We start from the raw sequence: 19,872 nt of genomic DNA, 5'->3' as shown, positions 1-19,872 counted from the left end.
TATCACAAGATGCATTGCAGCAATTAACCAAAGATCCTTAGGCACCTTCCAAACCTACGACCACTTTCATCTCGCAGAACAAGGGCAGCAGATAAATGGGAACATCATCATCTGCAAATTCCCCTCCAATCCACTTACTGTCCTGACTTGGAATTATATCACTGGGTTGAAATCCTGGAATTCCCTCCCTAACAACATTGTGGGTCAACTGACAGAACACGGACTGAGCTATTCAAGAAGGCGGCTCACCACCACCTTCTCAAGGGCAGTTTGGGATGAGCAATAAATGCTGGCCAGCCAGTAACGCCCGTGTCCCATGAATGAATTAAAAAAATGTCCTCCCCTGCACTAGGACTCATTTACAATCCAGTCCTGAGGGAGCTAACTACTCTAGGCCTGTCTGGATTACTCACTGGATACTGATGCCAACTCTATACTAATTTTCAGGATATGCACAGTGCCAGTATCTGAGCATGTCAGATCAAGTGACGGGCTTTTTATTATTGTCTTGTTGCTGTCCTCATCCTAGTACTGCAATGGCTGGGTATGACAGTTCTTTACTGTCTGAAAACAGGAAATCAGAAGAAGAAGGTTGGATGAAGGAAGGGGATAGGGTGAAATGGGAGAAGTTCATGGTCACACCATCAGCAACTTGCCCATCATGCCAAGCAGCAGGACCAGCGCTTGCTGGGAGTCGAGAAGCAACTTAAGTCAGGAACTTAATGTTATCAGCGATGGTGAGTGCCAAGTCCCATCTCAGCCAGGTCCTTGATGCTAAGAGACATCTCACCTGTAAGATTCAGGGACAGAACTTCTCATTGCCTTCCCTTTTATTGTGTCAACTTTCCTGCGAGTGACAGAGCAGAATGGCAGTGACTGTAGAGCACTGTGTTTGGCCGGTGCACCTGCCATAACTGAATAGCTGGAGATACCTGGAAATTATGTATGAGGTGTGTCTGAAACTGGCACCTGGGGAGGCAGTAGCATTATGATATTTTCACTGGACTACTAATCCAGAGACCCAGGTTAATGTTCAGGGGACCCAAGTTCAATCCCAGATTGTGAAATTTGGAGTCAATAAAAATCTAGTTCCCCAATGCCCTTTAGGGGAGGAAATCTGTTCTCCTTACCTGGTCTGGCCTACATGTGACTCCAGATCCACCCACATCTCTTGAATAAATAGAATATATTCTTTGAAATGTGTGTGTGTGAAGGACAGTGAAGTGGAGTATATGGTTGTTATGTCTGAGTACAGGAGTGAAACTGGGTGACTGACAAGCACGTGGTGCATTGAGCAGTGAAAGGAATTGGTAATGCAGTAGGTAGGAGATATTATGAGAAGATGTTTTCACTCATGTAAGACCTTTAGACCTCTTGGATTGATGCTAATCCTTGGGTCCAGAATCTGTGTTGACCTCCATGGCCACATGCCCATACTTGCTGTTGACGGTATTCTGGCTCCTTGGTAGAATCATGGCGTCTCTCCTCTTGGTCACCTCCATCATTAATAATTCATAATGGGCTGTAACTTCCAACTGATGTTGGAACATGTCCAGTCGATGGGATTGCAATAAATAATTACCTATCTATCTGTATGACAAACTTACCCATATCCTTCTGAACCTGTCTGGATTACTCACCTGGCTTAAATCAACAAAGGCCCCAGCCAAGGGCCCCATCCCCATCGAATGATAAGGGCTGCCATAGACAATACTGATGTTTAGATTTGAAGAATCTCTACAATTTCACAGCTTCTTAAAATTACTTTTTCCATTTTTTTAACATTTAATGCAATCGTTATTGACTAACTTGAAGTAAAGTTTTTTGTTTCTTTTAATGATTGAATAGAATTCTTGATCAATAAGTGTACACCTGTAATGCTATTACATGATTTGAAGTTTTGCTTGCTGAAAAGAACTCTATTTTCAAAAGGTAGAAGATGGCAATGGCAGAGATTGTGATGTGGAAGAGATGCCAGAACTTCACTAATGAAAAATTGAGAACTTTCCTGTGTAAGGTGGATGATAGGCACAAATCAGATCCTCAGGTACGGAAAGACAGAACCATCAAGATTTAAAGCAATGCATTGAAGAAATTGGCAGCAGTTGTTAGTGCAGATGGCACCGTACATAGGACAGTGAACCAGTGCGAGAGCCAACTGTATGATTTAATGCATACATCTAGATAGAAAGAGTAATCTCTGAACTTCAAATCCTAATTTGTGAGTTGAAATACAAATGTTTTATGTGCTAAATTCCTGAAGTGTTATAAAATGCAGTTTCCTTGGAGATATCTCTGAATTACTTTCAGCTAGACCTATTGATTTAACAGTGCAGAAAGGTAGACGATTTTGTGTACTAAGTTTCTGAGGTGCCGTAAAATACAGTTGCCTTAGAGATGGCTACAAATTTGTCAAAGTGTTATTATGGAACTAAAAGTCCCTCAGGATACAAGCTGTTCCAGAAGTCGTAAAATGTGTCACAGGACAAGGTTTTTAAAATGATTCCATTTATTTATTTAGACAAAGCTGGCCCATAATTCCCGGGAGTGGTAATTGACTGGAGGAGATGCGGGTGAGGGTTTCCTGTACATCAAGGACCTGACAAAAGAGAAGTAGCATGCATGGAGTCAGACTGGTGTGTGTATCCAACCCTGTGACAAACAGTGGGGTATCAGATGTCAGGATGAGAAAAGCTGACCTACAAAGGCTGAGTGCTCACACCATCAAGATGACAGTTAACTTGTGACAAAAATAATTGTGCTTTTTTTCCACTCTCACAGATGCCACGGCAATGGAGGTGAGTTTGCTGAAGCATCCAAGATATCTAAAAGGGGCCATGTGGGATGGAGATGAGTACATCGCAGCAATGTAAAACTGAGGCTGCAGCAGAGAGAGAGGCCTGCAGGATGGCGAGAGTTCTGATTTTGAAGATGGTGCTGATGACAATCCAGTGCTAATGCTAAATGTAATGTGCTTGAGGAGGAGGAAGCCTGTGGTAATATAACTGCTTTATTGGAGGGAGGCAACTCAGAACTGTAGGTGAGGAGCCTGCAGTGTTGCCAGCAGAAGCTCCCCAACCACACAGCCAACTTCCAGCCAATGCAGATAATGATGAAGATGCTGATTTGACCCATGACTGCTTATATCAGGATCTGTGACAGAGGGCTGAAAGTTATGAGGCCAATTCACACTTGCTTCAGAAAGCCTTGAATGATTTAGGATAGATGTTAGCCAGCATCTGCAAAGATGAACCAATGTTTGCATACAGCATGTGCAGATTATTCAGCAGCAGAATGAGTTTATAAGCCTGTATAATGAGATTCTTTAAGAGATTCTGCTATAATTTTAGCACCTGCTCCTTTTGGCCAACGATAGCTCAGTGAAGAGAAATCTGCTGATGGACATGCTTCAGGCATGCAAAAGAATACTGCGCAGGAACAGGGGAGATCCAGAAGAATTAGGATCCCTTCCCCCTCTCTCTAACACTGTTGCCTTTACCTCATTCACCCCAATTTTCTCATGAGAAATATTTTAGAATTGTTTTGGAAAGATTGCCCCCTTTGTCTCTATTTTTGCTGCTTTGTATCCCTTATTAATTGTTACATTGACTACACAGGGGGATTTTCAGCTGGGGTCCTCCGTGAATGAAAATGGGGAAGCAGATGGACAACAAACTCGGTGAGATCTCTTTCTTGGATTTTCACCGCCCCTTGTCAGTGACACAACAAGGTTCCCGACCATCCTTGGTGTGAATATTCTTTAAATACATTTAATTGAATTTTAAGGTGGCACAGTGTTTAGCACTGCTGCGTCATATGTCTGGGGACCCGGGTTCAATTCCTAGCTTGGGTCCTGTGTGCACGTTCTCCTGTGTCTACGTGGGTTTCCCCCAGGTGCTCTAGTCTCCTCCCACAGTCTGAAAGACATGCTGATTAGGTGCATTCACCATGCTAAACTCTCCCTCGGTGTACTCAAAAAGACGCCAGCGTGTGGTTATACAAGGACTTTCACTGTAACTTCATTGCAGTGTGAATGTAATCTAATTATGATTAATAAATGAACTTTAAATGTATTTAAAGGGCTTCCCCGCCATATGTTCTCTACCCCCCCACCATCCAGTTGACATATCAGCAAGGTTTACAACTTCTGCACCACTTGAAGCTGTCATAAAAACCCATCAAGGGTACAAATCCTCTGGGCAGAGGGACAAGTAGAGAGCTGCACACTGTTTTATTTGTCTCAGCCAACACAGTGCAGAGGGGAAAATTCCACCCATTATGTTTTGTTACATTTGACTTCACTTTATTGTTTGCTTTGTGTTATTTATTAGTATTTTTATGCTTTTATTTAAAAATGTCCCATTCCATGTCAGATTTATTCTTTATTTTAATTATATTTAATTATCATTATCTTCTATTTAAAAACTTCAGTAGTCTTTAAGTTTTATGAAAATATGTTATTCACAGAAAATAGAGATATAAAATTGAAATATTAGAGAACACAATAACTTCTAACTTAATCAGCTACAGACATGTCTCTTAGAGCATACGAGGAGACCTAGGCTCCAGTGGCCATCAGGGCAACTAGAGATTGCCTGGTCACTATTGCTTTTGGATGTTGAATTCTGAAAACTTCACCTCTCCCTCTCTTTGCCTTTGAAATATTGGATAGTAACCAACTCAAATATTTTTCCAATGTTTTCGACTGCAATAAAACAATTTTCAAAACTTTACCACAACAGTTGTCTTGAGACAGGAAAAAAAGAGAGGGAGAGGTGAAGTTTTCAGAATTCAACATCCAAAAGCAATAGTGACCAGGCAATCTCTAGCTGCCCTGATGCCACTGGAGCCTGGGTCTCCTCATATGGTCCAAGAGACATGTCTGCAGCTGATTCCACATTGTCCTCCAGTAAGGGCTGCTTTAGCACCAGAAACAGGGGAGCACAAAATGCTTCAACAATCTTTATTACAGGTGAGTAATGGTCAGGCAATGGTAACATGACTACAAAAGTCTTATTGTTCTCTCCACCATCTTACATGCTGTGTCATTTTTGTGCTTCATTGCTGGTCCTCTGAAATGGTATTACAAGCCATGTTCTCAATCGGTATCCTGTATCACCCAGTAGCCATCTGTAATTCCTAGTGATGTTGACATGGCCCAGGGCAAACTTAGGTTCACCAGGACAAATGAGGTATTGGCATTTCCCTGGTTGTTTGCATTCACATTGAAGATCTTCATTTGGGCATCACGGGCAACACACACACACACCTCAACATGTTTAACCTGATGAATGTAGGCCCTTGCACATCTTACACATATCACCAGTGTCATGTTGAAAAGACATACTTCTAAATAAATTTAGTCATGTTGTGAGTTTCATTTCTACGGTTAAGACAGTGCAGCATTTTGAGTTTGCCTTCAGGTCTTTCTCAACATGACACAAAGGCATCCCATTGCTCTGTTGTTGAAGCATAGTTCCCCAACACATTCCCCATCTGTACACTTTCAGGGATGGGTAATTGATCTCTGTTTATTAAGCAGACATTTTAAGAGAGAGAGTCTGCCTTTAAGAATGGAAATGTTGTCTTGACCACATGATTCCCAAATGATGTTTAGCTCCCCTGTTGTAGACGGATACTGCAGGCAATGTTTTGCTGGAGAAAGCAGCATGGTCCAACATTGCAACCTTTCAGGTAAGGTGAATACACCAAATTTCCTGTCACCCAGCTCGACTTGAATAAACACAGACTGGTCATGAATTATGACCCTGGGTTCACTAATGGAGCTTTATATTCCCTAGCCCATAGAATCCAACAATTCTATACAAAAGATGTCCAGTTTGCTCATTGAGCCTTTTCCAGCTCTTTGGAAAAAAAAAATTAGCCAATTAGTTCCATCCCCTGTTTTGCCCCATAGCCCTGTCATTTTATCCCCTTCCAGCTTTTATCCAGTTCCCATCTGAAAGTTACAATTCAATTTGCTTCCATTACCCTTTTAAACTGCATTCCAGTTCATAATAATCTGCTGCTTAAACGTTTCACCTCTGTCATTTTTGCCACTTACCTTAAATTAGTGTTCTTCAGTTATCAATATCCCAACTATTGGAAACATTTTCTCCTTATTTACACTATTAAAAGTATTGTACAATATCTTCATGATTTTGAATGCCTCTATTAAACCTCCCCTTAAACTTCTCTGCTTAAAAGAGAACAACTCCCATTTCTCCAGTCTCTCTAGGTAACTGAAGTCTCTCAACCTTGGTCACATTCTAGTTATTCTCCAATGCCTTCTAAGGAATGGCCCAAATTTGGACAGTATTGGCTTGTTGCCTTTGAGTGCTCCTCTAGGATCCACAAGGAATATTTAGAAGTTTCCCCTTCCAGTCCATGGAACCTGTCCATCTCTGGAACCCCATTGGACACAGTTTCCTAAATTTCCAATCACTTCCTGCCTAGATCCTGGTCATCCTAGGAAGGATGTTAGCCAAAGGCCTCTAAATGAGGCCTATAGTGAGTTAAGATCAGCATCCACCTGCTGCTTATGTACATAAAGCCCTAAACTTCATTTTAAAGTAATGCAGTCTACTCTATGCTGAACCTGATAATTACCTAATGACATTTTCTTGGCATGTGTCATAACAAATTGGACATGAAAGTATTGCATTAAGCTACTGAATATAATGTGTTGTTATTCCCAGAATAACATCCCCATCGCAGATAATTTCAATTAATTTAGAATAAGAAATTGTCTAATATTTTGGTTTAAATTAGGGATCAGTTAATTCTATCTAATTAGCCTTAAATAGAAACTAAATTGTAGAATATTGTCATGATTGAAAAAAATCCGTCAGTGTAAAATTCTGGTTCCCTCACACTGATTTCTTGTTGTTTGTCTTCCTCACTGGAACTATACCTTCTCCTATAAGCATATATGCATTATTTCACCCTGACCCAGAAGAGTAGTATTAATTTGTCACTAAACAGTATGTGATTGGAAGTGTAAGCCAGCAAACCCTTTCCCACCCTATTGGAAAGCAATGATCTGACTGAAAGTTGAAACTAGTTTCAGGCTCTGAATGGCTTCCACTTCAATGTTTTCTCTGTATAGTGTGCAAGAAACAATACTTTTCACTTCATCCCCCTATACATGTGACAATAATAAAGTCAAATATTTCTAATTTCCTGAAAATTTTCCAATGCCACTTAAACTTATGTGCTCATTCGTAATTAATAATTGATCTCTGAAAACTCCATGAGGCAGAACATCACTGAATAGCGTTTATTAGTATAAGATTTTTGATCCTATAACAATTTGGTTTTTTTTTTTAGGTATTATTAGTCATAGTTTCTGTCGAAATGCAGGGTTTCCAAAAGCTGGTGACCAAGAACTTGTAACAAACAATAGTGTATTCAGTGGGGTAGTAGCTTGTATTCTGCCTGCACTCCAGGGAGAATTCCTCCTCTTCCAACATGTGACCTCTTAATTAACTGCATCATCACGTGACTACTAGGGCAGCATGATGGCACGGTGATTTGCACTGCTGCCTCACAGTGCCAGGGACCCGGGTTGGATTCCAGCTGAGTCACTGAGTGGATTTTGCACATTCTCCCTCTTTTTATGTGTGGGTTTGCTCCGGGTGTTCCAGTTTCTTCCCACACTCCAAAGATGTGCCAGATATGTTGATTAGCCACACTAAATTGACCTTTAGTATTAGGAGGATTAGCAAGTTAGAAGTGTGGGGTTACAGGAATAGGGCCTGGGTGGGATTGTGCTCAGTACAGACTCGATGGGTCGAATGGCCTCCTTGTGTACAGTATAGATTCACTCAGCCTACAGTTTCCAAAACGTACACTGAGATTAAATAAAATGGCCTAAAAATGTATGTGGTAAAAATGTTAGTATGGGGCCACAATGATAGGAACATAATTCCTATTTAACTAAATTATTGTTTAACATTGGAGTTGTTTCAATAGTTCCATTTTATTAAATATTGCACTTACGGATTAGTTTTTAATACCTTTGTCATAGCTATAATCAGTTTGCAGCAATAATGTACATTTTTGTTGCAGGATAATTAAGTCTCACAGAATTATGTTACATTTCATAATCATCGCTAGACTAAATTATAAACAACCAAAAAGGGATAAAAATTAAAGCAAAATACTGCAAATGCTGGAAATCTGAAAAATAAAAACAAAATGTCATTAAAGCTCAGCAGGTCTGGCAGCTTCTGTGGAGAGAAACAGTTAACGTTTTGAGTTCACGTGATTCTTCTGGTGAGAGGTAGAAGTGTGATGGAATTTATACAGTTGAAGGCAGGGTGAGACAGGTGGAGCAAAATAGAAGGTCAGGGAAGATTTTGACAAAGTTGCCATGGTTACAAGAATAAAAATTAGCATGCCTGAGTGCATTTTGTTGCTGACACTGTCAAATTTTAGCAGATACAAATATCTAAACTCATTGAAGGTCCGGTTCAAATAAATACAAATTCAACAAAGATAAAATCTCTGACAAACCGTGGAGAGCAGGACCTCACATACTGAAGACTTCAGATATTCAAGATTTTAAAGTTTTTGGAGAATATTTGTTGAAGATTGTTAGAATATTTGTTCATTCACAAAGCCCAATATCTTGGCACATAGCCCAGAGAATAGAAGTTGTCATGTTCAGGGAGTGTACCCCAAAGATGTGCTGGGACATCTCCTTGTTCCCACACATCCTCACCCCAGGAAATTTTTAAGCAAGAATTGCATGGCAATCGCACAGGACATTCAAACTTTCATTGGGCAATCACCCTGCAACAGGAACCAACTAATACTTTGTTTTAAATCGCTAACTTCAGAGAAGGCCACCCAACAGGAGGAAGAGGAAGAGGAGGAAGATGATGAGCAACACCACTCAAGCACTGGAGGGCTGGCGGCAGCAAGAATCAGGTATGTGAGGGCAGCAAGGGAGGCCCTGACCACACCACACTTTAGTCATTAGTGACCTATGTTGCTGCATGTGTGTTCCATTTCCTTCTCCATCCCTGGAGTCCTACAATCTCCTGCAACATTGTAACAGAGTGATAGGCCTGAGTCGATTGTGTTAGCAAGTTTCTGTGGTACACAGGAGGGTAATGATGACTCTGTGCACCATGATGATCCCCTGGAGCAAATTAGTCTGACTCCTACTTGAGATCCACATGCATGCTGGCACCTGAGCCCACATCTGGGTGGTGGGTAAGGGAGCATTAAACCCCAGGTAGGGCCCTGGGCCAGGTGGGATTGGGGGGGGGGGGGGGGGGGGGGAATTTCTCATGCATTCTGGGAATACCAAAGATGCTGTACAACACTGCCGATGCATGTCACCTGCTGTACCCAGTGAATGATTCGAGTACCTTGATTTTCTCAGTAGCAGTGTGCTGAGGGGGCCTCCTGCACTGACATCAATATGCAGAGTCCCTCCAGTGACCATCAGAGTCAGCACATTCTTGTTAGAGGCTAGTTAGTCACAGGTGTGGGGTGCAATAACATTTATTGTTGCAATATTGCTTTCAAAATAAATGATAATATAAAAACATGTGAACGTGAGACTTTAAAAGTGTCTAAATATTCTACCTACCTAGTGTTGCTCTTCACCCATTCCATCTTAGTGCCGCTACAACTTCTTAACCCGACGTGGTCTATGACTTGGTGTCTCCCAGGATGTACATCAGAGGTGGAGGTAGCCAGCTGCCTACCGTGCCCCTTGGCCCTTGGCAAACGTCCTCTGGAGGGTCTGGATCTTGAGGGTCCTGATCTGTTTCCAGGTAGTCATGTGGAGATGCGTTGGACTGGGGTAAACACAGTAAGAAGTCTCACAACACCAGGTTAAAGTTCAACAGATTTCTTTGTTAGCAAACGCCACTAGCTTTCGGAGTGCTCCTCCTTCGTCAGGTGAGTACGAGATCTGTTCACAAACAGGCAGATAAAAGACAAACTCAATTTACAGAATAAGGATTGAAATGCGAGTTCTTATAGCTAATAAAGTCTTTAAAAAGTGCAAACAATGAGAGAGCATTAAGCACAGGTTAAAGAGATGTGTATTGTCTCCAGACAGGACAGTTAGTGAGATTTTGCAAGTCCAGGCAAGTCATGGGGGTTACAGATAGTGTGACACGAACCCAAGATCCCAGTTGAGGCTATCCTCATGTGTGGGGAACTCAGCTATCAGTCTCTGCTCAGCAACTCTGTGCTGTGTGTCTTTAACCCGTGCTTAACGCTCTCCACTCACATTAGCTGTAAAGACTTGCATTTCAATCATTATTCTATAAATTGAGTTTGTGTCTTTATATGCCTGTTTGTGAACAGATCTCCCATTCACCTGACGAAGGAGCAGCGCTCCAAAAGCTAGTGCCGTTTGCTACCACATAAACCTATTGGACTTTAACTTGGGTGTTGAGACTTCTTACTGCGTTTCCAGGTGTCAGGAACATATCCATGATACCCTCTTCATCCCCCTGCCCTGGTGTCAGGAAGGGGGAGGGGAGTCAGAAGCTTTAATCTCAGCCATAGATTCCTATGCCAAAGGCCCAAGCAGGGGCGAGGCCTTGCTCCTCCCTCGGAGTTCTTTTGGACCCCTGGCTCAATCCATGGGACACTGGTGCTTCTGAAGTGAACTTCAAAAGCTCCAGCATCACCTGGTCCTGCCAATTCTGAAAGGACCTTTTGCATTCTTGCCATGGTGTTTGAGCCCTCTGCGATGGCTAAGTCAAGGGTCACCTGTCAATGGCCACAGCAAGTGTCCTGAGACTGGGCTATGCTCTGCAACCCCTCAACCATGACTCTATGACTGGGCCACATTCTGAAGGGATGCTGCTATAGCCTGCTGTGTCTTAGCACTGTCCCTCTGTGTCTCCTGCCAACTCTGTAGCCCCTCAGCTATGACTCTGAGAGTCAGCCACATTCTCAGGGGTGCAGTCATAGCTTACTATGTCTCAGCATTGTCCCACTGGGTCTCCTGCAAGCTCTCAAACCTCTCATCCATGGGCCATAGAATCTCAAAAAGCCTGTTCAGGCCCTCAGCTGTGGCCTGCTGTGACTCAGCCACTCGAGGGCATCCTGAAAGTCAATACAAAAAAGAACCCCCAACTTTTGTCGCAACACTATGGACTTCCTACGGAAACTCAGCACACATGGAGCAGTTGAACTAGGGGGACTCCTCGTCACAATGGATGTCTCAGCACTCTACACCAACATCCCCCATGACGATGACATTGCTGCAACTGCCTCAGTACTCAACGCCAACAACTGCCAGTTTCCAGATGGAATTTTACAACACATCCGCTTCATCCCGGACGCAATGTCTTCACCTTCAACAACCAGTTCTTCATCCAGACACACAGAACAGCCATGGGACCCAAATTCGCATCTCAATCTGCCAACATCTTCATGCACAGGCTCGAACAAGACTTCTTCACCACACAGGACCTTCAACCAATGCTATACACTAGAAACATCGATGACATTTTCTTCCTTTGGACTCATGGTGAACAATCATGGAATCAACTTTTATGACAACATCAACAAGTTCCATCCCACCATCAGACTCACCATGGACTATTCTCCGGAATCGGTTGCATTCTTGGACACACGCATCTCCATTAAGGACGATCACCTCAGCACCTCACTGTACTGCAAGCCCTTGGGTAACTCATGATACTCCACTTCTGCAGCTTTCACACTAAACATGTTAAAAGATGCCATCCCTTATGGACAAGCCCTCCATATACACAGGATCTGCTTAGATGAGGACAATTGCAACAGACACCTCCAGATGCTGAAAGATGCCCTCATAAGAGCTTCTTGCCTTCAAACAACCATACAACCTCAAAACAGACCATTGTCCACAGCAAACTACCCAGCCTTCAGGAAAACTGTGACCACAACACCACACAACCCTGCCACAGCAACCTCTGCTAGACGTGCCGGATCATTGACACGGATGCCATCATCTCATGTGAGAATACCATCCACCTGGTACATGGCACATACTCTTGCAAGTTGGCCAAAGTTGTCTAACCTGATACGCTGCAGGAAAGGATGTCCCAAGGCACGGTACATTGGGGACACCATACAGACACTACAACAATGGATGAATGAACACTGCTTGACACTCAGACAAGATTGTTCCCTTCCTGTTGGCAAACACTGTAGTCATAAGAACATAAGAAATAGGAGCAGGAGTAGGCCATCTAGCCCTTTGAGCCTGCCCCACCTTTCAATAAGATCATGGCTGATCTGAAGTGGATCAGTTCCACTTTCCTGCTCTCTCCCCATAACCCTTAATTCCCTTGTCTGTCAAAAACCTATCTACCCATGACTTAAATATATTTAGCGAGGTAGCCTCCACCACTTCAACGGGCAGAGAATTCCAGAGATTCACCACCCTTTGAGTGAAGAAGTTCCTCCTCAACTCCAAAGTCACAAGCATTCAGCCTCTGATCTTTGGGTAAACGTTCTCCAAGGTGGCCTTCACGATATACAACAGCACAGAGTCACTGAGCAGAAACTAATAGCCAAGTTCCACACACGAGGATGGCCTCAACTGGGATCTTGGGTTCATGTCACATTATCTGTAACCCCCATGAGTTGCAACATCTCACTAACTGCCCTGTCTGGAGACAATACACATCTCTTAAATTTATGCTCAATGCTATCTCCACTCACATTGTCTGCATTTTTAAGACTTGATTAGCTGTAAAGACTCACATTCGAATCAGTATTCTGTAAACTAAGTGTGTGCCTTTATATGCTCTGTTTGTGATCAGAACTCCCACGCACCTGATGAAGGGGGAAACCCCAAAAGCTAATGGTGTTTACTACCACATAAACCTGAAGCATCTCCTGCCTCAGGCTTTCCACCGCAGATGCTACACTTGCAGTGTTGGCCTGGGAACCGCTCAAAACCAGCAATAGCTGGTCCATTTGAAAGCTTTGGGACTCTCCCAGCAGCCTCACGGTTGGTCCAGTGTGGCCGACAGCCTTTCCTGCATTCCCTGGCTCTGTTGCTGCATTGCTAGCAGCTGAGGGAGAAATGATCTCAGAGGTCCAGCATGTAGCCTGGGGCCAACTGAGTCCTCGCTTCCAGCAGCCCCCACATGCCAGAGGCCTCAACCATTCCATCCTTCACCTGTTGTACATCAGCAGATGTGTCATGCACACCAGAGAGTGACACAGAAGCTTCACCACTAACTTGACCTACCAATATGAGAATCTCTGGGATGGCAAGTTGCAAGATGGAAGCTGACAAAAAAAGATTGGTGCCAGCCTCGGAAGTCCCTTCATCCGCTTCCTCCGAGGAGTCTTCCGGGCTGTCAGAGGCAGGATGGGCAGGAGCCATGATGCCAGATGGCCCAGGCTTTTGGGGTCCCTTCCTGCAACACAGGACACATTTCTCCAATAAGTGGAGGGTTGGCAGGTGCTCACTTCTATATTCCAACCCAACCATGCTGTTGCTAATTGTCTGCATCCCCTCCTCTCCCGCAAGTGCCACTGCCTGCTCCTCAAAGGCACTAAGGACCTGGATCTCAAACACACCACCCCCTGTCTTCACCCACTCCCAGCGATTGTGGATATTCTTCTCCTGTGGGGACAGAAGAAGCCATGTCAAATCTGATGGCACGAGTCCTGCAGGGTTTCAGGGGATTGCCCTCAGGAGGTCAGGGATTGTAATACTCTTGATGGGAGAAGGGAGGTGTTTGGGGGTCAAAGGCTGAAAGCATGCAGGGTGCTGGGGTGGGGGGGACCTGGAGGTCATTTAGGGGGAAGCAGCTAGATGAAGTAAAACACTCGCCCTTGCTGTCCGGATTAGATCAGTTTTTGCAGCACTGCTTCCCGGTTCTCCTGGCCAGTGTCCTGGCACTAATGCATGTTCCCAACACCTCCCAGTCTGTGTTTCCATTTCTTTCCTCTGGAACGGCATTCTGCTGGGGGAAGAGGATATCCCACCTTGCCTTCCCTGCCTTGAGCAACGTGGCCAATTTAGCACCTGAAGATCAGGGAGCTGTCTTCTTGGAGACCATTTCTTCCTGCAGTGGCTGCTTGTCTGTCCATCCTTGAGATTTTGATGAGGCTCTCCCTTGTTAGGGCAGATTAGCTGCAGGCAGTTTGGTAGAGTTACCTACCCATTTGAGATTCCAGTGAGTTTAAAGCAGTTTGACTTGTTACCATGAATGTGGAGCCAAGACAGCACTTGAAGGTTTGCTGATTGGGAGGGGTGGATTTGAACCACTTGTGATGAATTGGTGGGGGGGGGGGGGGGGGGGGAGGATCATGTCAGTCAGCCATTAGGGCCATAAGGGGGCCTTGTGCAAGGAGATCCTGGCATTGAGGGTGAGGTAGAGGGGTAAGAGGGTCAGTAATTGGGGGTCTCCAATGTCTTGGTGGTGGTGGAGTGGGGGGGGGGAAATGAAGGCTCTAGCTGGCCCGTGAGGGCTCTGTCAGGAGAGCTGTTTTTTTCCATTTTTCTGCACACGAGCAGTTTGTGGCTCCAATCTGAGTTGCTGGCTGTCTGGCAAATTAGACCCCACCCACTGCCTCTTGCAGCTGGAAGCAGTATAGCCTATAAATTTCAAAGACTCAGGACCCTATTTTACCATTTTGATTATAAGTGCTGGGCAGACTTGAAACTGGGAGTGTTTCAGATCCGACTTTTAGACATATTCTCAGGTGCCCCCAAATGCACTCTACCTGAAAAAATATCAGCAATTCCAAATCGCTCTGTAGAAGCCTGTGGGTGGGGCTCAACGGCCCAAAATCCTGCAGTTCCCATCAGTGGCTCCAACTGTTCATGTGCGGAAAATAAATGCTAGAATACGGCTCCCCTGCCACATTCCTCCTGGGCAAGATAACACCTCCCCCTGACCTCCACAGACATTTCCCCACCCCCGCCCCAACATTACTGACCCTTCTATCCCGCCAGATCACGGGTCCCTCTCCTTCTATTGCTCTCAGGCAGAGAGCCGTCAGATACTAGCCACTTACTGCCTCACTAACTGAAATGCCTTAATTGGATTTTTGTGGAGAATGTCTGTTTTGCGCTAATTCTGGCATCACGCCTGTTTTGGCACAGTCCCAATTGCAGCCATTTTCAGGCCTTAGTAAATAGGAATCAGCATGGAGGCAAGTGCAGATCATACTACTTGCCTCACACCTGACTTTACCAATTTTTCATGCCTGAAAACAGGTACAACTTGATGGTAAAACCAGCCCAAAGTGCATAAATTTGGAGTGAAAACTCACCCGATAAATAGATTGGCAACTCTCCCAGTTACATGCCCGCTGGACACAAAGAAATCTCGTAAAATTCCACCCATAATGTGGGTCAATGCGAACTTATCCAATTTGTCGGGAAGAATAGAAAAGCAGTATGTTTGAATGTTGAGCAACCAAAAGCAGATCTCTTTGGTATTGAGGTACCAGGCTATCCTGGTACATACTGTATTTGCATAACATTTGGGATTCAATTGTTTAGGAAGGCAAACAGAATATTGGCACTTACTACAAGGGAATTAGCGAAATGATGCTGCATCTGTACTGGGCCTTAACTGGACCACATCTGGGAGTACTTTTTACAGTTTTGTCTCCTTTCTTAAGGAAAGGTATCATTTACATTAGGAACAGTTCAGAGAAGGTTCAGTTGATTGATGTCTGGATTGATAGACGTATTTAAAATCAAAGAGAAACTGTTCCCACTCATTTAAGGATCAAAGACAAGAGGGCACAGATTTAAAATAATTGATATATGAAACAAAAGTAACATGAGGAAAATCTTTTTCATGTAGTGAGCGGTTAAGGTCAGGAATATATGTTTTAAGAGTGTGGCAAACGCAACTTCAATTGAAACATTCAAAAGGCAATTAGACCATCATTTAAAATATACAGAGTTACAGGCAGTTGATGGGAGAATGGCACTAAATGATTTGCTTGGGTAGAGAGAATGTGAAGAAGTAATGGCTGAATTGTCTCCCCTGCACTGTAACGAGGAAAGGTTGAGCAGGTTAGGCCTATACTCATTGGAGTTTAGAAGAATAAGATGTAATCTTACTGAAACATATAATGTCCAGATGGGGCTAATAGATGTTTCTCCTTGTGGAGGCATTAGCATTCGTAAATGCAGTTTAAAAATTAGCAATCTCCTAGTGAGACTGAGATGCAGAGAATTTTGATCTCAGAGGCTTGTTAGGCTGTAGAATTCTTTTCCTCAGAGAGCAGAGGAGGCTGAGCGAGATAGATTCTTGTTCAACAACGAAATCAAGGATAACGGGGGTGGGGGGCAGACAGGAAAATGGAATTGGAACCACAGCCATGATCTTTCGGTTGGAGGAACAGACTCAAGGGGCTGAATGTTGCTCCTAATTATAAGATCTTGTGTTCTGAGAGCAGACAGGGTAGGTTTAGCTCTCAGTGGAGATGTCATGTGCTCAAAGGTAAGAATGTATGCTGAAGAGGAACTGAAGTTCCTGTTCAGCATACATTCAAAATACTTTTACTTTTCTATTCTTAAGATCAAACTGAACAAGCTCACATTTACCCATTTGCCAACTTCTTGCCTCCCCAACTTGTCTATATCTTCATGCAGCCTTTTTTGTGTCCTCCTCACAGCTTACATTCCACCCTAGCTCTGTATTATCAATAAACTTGGATGCTTTCTGCTCAGTTTCTTCATCTAATTCATTAGAGATTGTAAATAGCTGAGACTCAGGCATTGAGCCCTCACAGCACTGTACTAATCATAGTCTGCTAACTTGAAAATGCACCATTTATCCCTATTCCCTGCTTCTTGTCCAGAAAGAAATCCTAATATGGTGTCCACAAGTTTCCTTTTGCAAAATTTGTGTTGATTCTGTCTGATCATAAGATGATTTTCTAAGGGCATTGTTAAAACTTCCTTTAATAGCTTTCTTCCTTGAATAGCAGTGTTAAATTTCCCAACCTTCAATCTGCTGGGACAATTCAAGAATCTTTGGGAATTTGCAAAACAATAACCAGTGCAACCATTATCTCTGCAGTTCCATCTTTTAGAAATGTGAGGCCATCAGGTCCTGAGGATTTGTCAGCATTTATTTCCTTAAGTTTATCTAAAAGCTTTCCATCAATTATATGAACTACTCAATTACTTCCAAGTTCCTCATTCTTACTGGCCCTCTCAGTAACCTTCTGTAAGAAATATGAAAGCAGTTTGAAAATGTGCTATGCATTCATCTTCCTCTGGCCTTACTGATGAATTAACTATTGGATCAAATCTTCAATTTATATTGTGCTGTTTTATATTCCATCTTGATATACGCCATGAAAGTTTGTTGGATTGCTTAAATCCATTGCAAATTGTGTCCTCACTATTAAAGACAGTTGTTTATTATCCTGTCAGCACTGGGGTCAAGCCAGTAGCATCAATATTAAAGCAATAATTGGAAATAATGTAATCTAGTTGTGTTGTGATGATCTAACCCTACAATTCATACAGAAAAGTTGACTCAATCTAACAGAATGATTTGTGATATCCAACAATAAACTACAAAATGCCATGTAAGAAATCTTTACCCACATTAATCTTGAAATGCCTATTAGTTGTTGATTGAAATACCAAAGCAAATATTGCCTTAAAAGGACCATCCGTTACTAAAACTAACCATGTCCAATAGTAGTGGCAGCTGTCAGAAATTACCCAAAGAAATTAATAAGTCTGTCATTGTTTGCACACGACTTGCTAAACCATTTGACAAATGAGGAAAAATGTGCCATTTCATCAACTGTGACATTTATGGATGCACTGTATAACAGGTCCATATTTAACATTTTAGTAAAAATGTTAGCTGTGAAAATACAATTAGCATTAATGTGAGAAGTCTAGTATAATATGCTAACTGAAATGTATAATTCTTTACTCTATAAATGTGAAGACTGTACACACATTCAGGACAAACTACAAATTGAAGAGAAACTGATGAACGTGTACAAGCTAGATGTGCACAATCTTATTTCTTCAAATCTAAATGAAAGATCTTTATGATTTCAACCTTTTAAATTACAAATGTTTTGTCAAGAAACCTCATACATCTGCCCCTATGGTGCCACAAACCTTCTTCCGTTATACAAAAGTTTAAGATTAGTTAAACATGGAGAAGTATAGACTCAATGCTCTGAAAATGGTTCAGACAACGTCAACCAAAAAAAAAGGAACCACAAGCCAGACACAGCTATGGAATTTAATGAACTGCTGAGATCATTCAATGACTACGTCCACATACAAGAATTATGTATAACAATATAGTAGTGAACATAATGATAATTCAGTAGCCAAAAATGAAAGTGTGCTCTTAGAAAATTTACTTGGAAATCAGAGGCCAAGATAATGAGTGAAATCAGGAAAATCGGAGACCTCGTAGGGGTGCATTGTTCTGTCATCAACACAGATCAAAGAACAAGCAAAAAACTGATCTCCAGCAGTGAAATGCATAAGGCAGAAGCAATCAGTTGGAACTCAGTTTGGCAGTGTTTCTAAGTTGTCACACAGTCCAGCAGTTTATTTTCCTCTGAAAACTGTGAATCAATAACAGCTGATACAAAGGACATCGCTGATGCCTAGTTCATCAGAGTTTGAAACAAGTACTGGTAGCAGGCCGACAAGTTGTTACATGGCTAAATATTACTTCTTTAGCAAGGAAGCTATTTTGTATCAGGACACATGGACAATCATGTTGTGATGATTGTTCTTGAAGAACAACCTCACTAAATAAGATTTACATGGCCTGAACAACGAATCAAGATCTAGAGTAGGGAACCTCTCCAGGGTGAACAGATTTCCTTTTTAATAGATTGTGCTATGGACTAACAGCAAACATGAAGCTCATGAAACATTCTTATAAATAAAGTTATTTTATTCCACAACAAGGTTCCAGGAATACATCTATACATCTGGCTAATAGAATAAATGATCCTGGCACAGCCTCTGGCCAGACACCTATGAGTTTCAACTGAAGCCTGAGGAAAAATTTAAAAAAATATACTCACCAGAATGCTTTTCCTTGGGCAAATAGATTTTGACACAATCCGTTGAGCACCTCAGATTTTATTTGAAAGCAAACAAAATTGGGGAGGAGTAAAGCACAAAGAAATTCCCCTGAGTGCCTGTGGAAATCAGGCTCATACTCTCATTTGCAGTCTCACAACCCTAGGTGAGCCTAACTTCAAATCATTCAGTGAGATTGTGGATTTAGTGAAAGGTTATTTTCAACCCAATTACCAATAATACTCCAGAGATTCAAATTTAGTTCAAGGGTGAGAGCCCCAGGTGTATCAATTGTGACTTTTATTGTTAAATCAGGGCAATTATTAGAGCATTGAGATTTCAGAGCCCCCCTAAATGATATGCTACAGAATCAGTTAGTCTGTGGCTTGAGCAATGATGTTACCCAATGTAGATTGCTTGCATAAGTTGACATAAATTTCAAATACATAATGGAGTTAGCACTGACCTTGGAAAGTACTGTAAAAGATTCAAAAGAGGTGCAAAGCACTCAAATTAGTGCCATATGCCAATTAGAGTAGATCCTGCAGCCAGCCATGGTCCCACAATTGTCAAGACAACCATAAAGTGGGGAACAATTTCAGTTACCCACAGGACAAAAAGATACAGCAGAGGCAAGCAGATAGGAATTCTTATAGTGGAATGTTACCAATGTTGAGGTAACCACACTCCTCGCTCATGTAGATTTAAAAAGGCTAAATGTTATTATTATCACAAGAGAGGGCATTTGAAAATTGTGCAATGCTAAGTCAAGATCACTAAGTAATTGATCAGCCAAGTTGTTACAAGTATACGATGTGAAAGAGCCTAAGACTTTTGAT

The sequence above is a fragment of the Carcharhinus amblyrhynchos genome, chromosome 8, assembly GCF_965287045.1.
Source record: "Carcharhinus amblyrhynchos chromosome 8, sCarAmb.v2.hapA, whole genome shotgun sequence".
Lineage (NCBI taxonomy): Eukaryota > Metazoa > Chordata > Chondrichthyes > Carcharhiniformes > Carcharhinidae > Carcharhinus > Carcharhinus amblyrhynchos.
The sequence above is the reverse complement of the archived record's forward strand: the minus strand, read 5'-3'. Positions refer to the sequence as shown.